The sequence below is a fragment of the Salvia miltiorrhiza genome, chromosome 1, assembly GCF_028751815.1.
Source record: "Salvia miltiorrhiza cultivar Shanhuang (shh) chromosome 1, IMPLAD_Smil_shh, whole genome shotgun sequence".
Classification (NCBI taxonomy): domain Eukaryota; kingdom Viridiplantae; phylum Streptophyta; class Magnoliopsida; order Lamiales; family Lamiaceae; genus Salvia; species Salvia miltiorrhiza.
The window spans coordinates 19,172,421-19,175,329 of record NC_080387.1 but is presented as its reverse complement, the minus strand read 5'-3'; the positions used below and the strand labels follow the sequence as shown (position 1 = coordinate 19,175,329).

The following is a 2,909-nucleotide window of genomic DNA, read 5'->3' as shown; positions in this document are numbered from 1 at the left end:
TGTGTGCACCAGGCAAGCACACGGGTACGGTTTGCAGTGCACCAGTGAAGTATTTGCGGAGTGGATTGTTGGTCTGATCAACCAGCCGTGGATGTAGGAAAGGGTTTTTCCGAACCACGTAAAAGTCTCTGTGTTATTTACAGCTTTCAGTTTTACATTCTTACTTGTGCTATTTCAATTGATAAAACTGAACACTGACTAACAGCAAAGAGAAACCTTAATCCAACAACCTGCTCCACCGAGGCTATTGCGAAACTAAGTTTATTTTCCGCTGCGTATGATATCAATCTGACTGAACTATCCTCTGATAGTAAGGAAGAGTGATATCATCTCTATCTTTGCAAACACGACTGAAGCCCTTACTTGCATCAGTTAAGTTCCAGCAACTTAACTGATATCTCTTTACTGAAGAGCGTTCAGTATCAGTCGTCAACCCTGTTGGTCAAAACTGATTTCAGTAAAACAAGAGTCTTGTTTGCATGCAAAGTTTCGTTTTAATCTCTGACTGAGATCCCTCTGATTGAGGTCGGTAGATTGTTTAAAAATAGCTTATAGGTGTATTCCCCCCCCCCATACCCCTATTCGAGACCCCCCGGACCTAACATGGCTGAAATGACATGTTAGGTGTACTTGGGCATGGCTTGTTGCATGGGAAAAGCTGCTGTTGCAGCATACCTTTCTCTACCTTTTTCATTTCTTCCTTTTTCCTTCTTTTTCCTTGATTTTGGGTGTTGGCAGACGATAGGGTAGGGTGAGCGTGTGTGATAAACACTCATTTTGCATTATTTTTAGGAGTGTTTAAGTGTTCAAAGTGCTAGAATTATGCTTGGTTGTGATATCAGTTGGTTTAAGTTTCATATTCTTTTGTGATATTACTTTTGGGTATGGTTTTGGTTATTTTGCTTTAGGTTTGAGTGTTTTGAAAGCTACATATGGATGTTGAAGATCCTTAGCAACAAATTACCGCAACTAACACGGTGCAATTGTAGCACAAATTAAGTAACCGAGTATCGTATCCACAGGGACTATTATGACGAATCACTCTAAGTAATCCTAATTACACTCTAGTAATATTCAGGCAATCGAAAGAAGGAAGGTTTAATTAATTTTAAACTAAAACGCAAATAACAATAATTAAAAAAAATGTAGGAAAATTCGAATATTAAAAGACAACTGATCCTAGGGTAGTAAATTCATTAACTAAATCCACATAATAAATCTATTAATCCTATGTACCAGTTTAATCCAGTTATGATGAGAGATCACTTAATTAATCAATTACTCTCGCTAGAGCAGCAACGATCGTAGATTAGTAAATTATCTATCTCCGTTAGGTCTCAAGAAAATCTACTAACTCCCAATAGCTCCTAAGAATAGCTCCCTATGATCCACCTATCTCCGCTAGTGTCACGACCGGTCCTAATTAAGGATAATTAAGCCGGGGAAACCGTGACTAATGGAGGGAGATTAGAAACGGGGTAGAAAGGGAATAATTAAACAAAGAAGAATCACATTTCATAATTTAACAAAAGGAATATTTATAATATAACAGAAGTTTAGTCGTATAGACTCAAATAACTAGTAAGTTCAGATATCTCTGACTTAGCCAAATAAACATAAAACTTCTGAGTACGCAGCGGAATATGATTCTGATTACATGTATGAAGACATGTAACCCTAGAGTTCATTAATACATAATAAGACAAAAGAATCCCGCTCGTCACTTCATCACCATCGGCAGCTGCTCAACCTGCACATTTAGAAATATATGCAGGGCTTGAGTACAAAAGTACTCAGTGGACACGTATGCCTAAGTATAAAATACATGCTTCAAAACTGTAAATTGTCATGCCATAATTAAACAGTACAGCAAGGGAGTTTTTCGCTAAAAGGCCCAAGCTTACTAAATTCATTTGTGATTCTTAAAGTTCGACTGCAGTCTAAGTTCTCTTGTAATCTATCATATCTGGAACTTTGTGCCGGAGAGGTGGCCACCTCTCACGGTCACTTGACCGGCCAACCCGCTAGATGACTCACGGTCACTGGTGTACACTAGCCCTGGCAGGATAGCTATCAACTGCTCAAGACCCGAATTCGATTACATGATAAAAGTCACATCAGATAGATATCATACTGAAATTTAAATATTTTATGGCAAGACAATATTTGAAATAACTTCAATTAATTTAGTCATGAAATAACTTGCTTGAACGTAACATTTAAACTCATTTGATATATATGAAAGTAATGCCCACCTGTTAGAAACTTTTTGTGGTACAGAAGCTCCTCAATAGATTGTCAATCTCGCCCTTGACCTTTATTACGAGAATATATGTACATATATAAGATATTTGCTCGAATAAAAATCCTCAAATGAGAATGTGTATTTAACTATGCATGATCCTTATGCATGATTTATTATTCTGAAATAATAATCAGGGAATTTCTATTGTTAATCCAGGTTATCGGATTTAAACAAAAGCTAAGTCTCGTCTCATGGTTCCGGATAATTAACTAAAATTAATCCGTTCTCTTCAGGGTGTTCTAATCCGTCGATTAAATAAATCCCGCTCCTCGTAGTCGATAGAAAATAATTAAATACTTCAGCTTATTCGCTTTATAAACTCATAATTATCCGGGCTTAATAATGAGAATTTGAAATATTATGAGTTCGAATAATTAAAAGGCTCAACATAAGGTAGCTCAATAATTAATTAAGCAGAAATGGGCCTGGATAGCTAAAATGAAAGGTCCAATTAAAAATAATTCATTGGGCTTAGTAATTAAATCATTCTTGGCCCAAATGATTAAATAATAAATAGTTGGGCTCAAATAAATAAATCATGTAAGGTCCAACTAAATAAAATTTCAGTCCATAATTTAAAATTAGCCCAAGAATAGAATGAATT

At 36.1% G+C, this 2,909-nt stretch overlaps 1 long non-coding RNA gene across 1 annotated transcript; it reads right to left on the bottom strand.

The window, feature by feature from the left end:
• Nucleotides 1-1,513: 1,513 nt before the first annotated feature.
• LOC131006907 (uncharacterized) lies at nucleotides 1,514-2,378 on the bottom strand. Its single transcript, XR_009095815.1, has 2 exons — nucleotides 2,256-2,378; nucleotides 1,514-1,750 (listed from the first exon to the last, which is right to left on the bottom strand). It is a non-coding gene; the product is annotated as an uncharacterized LOC131006907 (long non-coding RNA).
• Nucleotides 2,379-2,909: the final 531 nt, after the last annotated feature.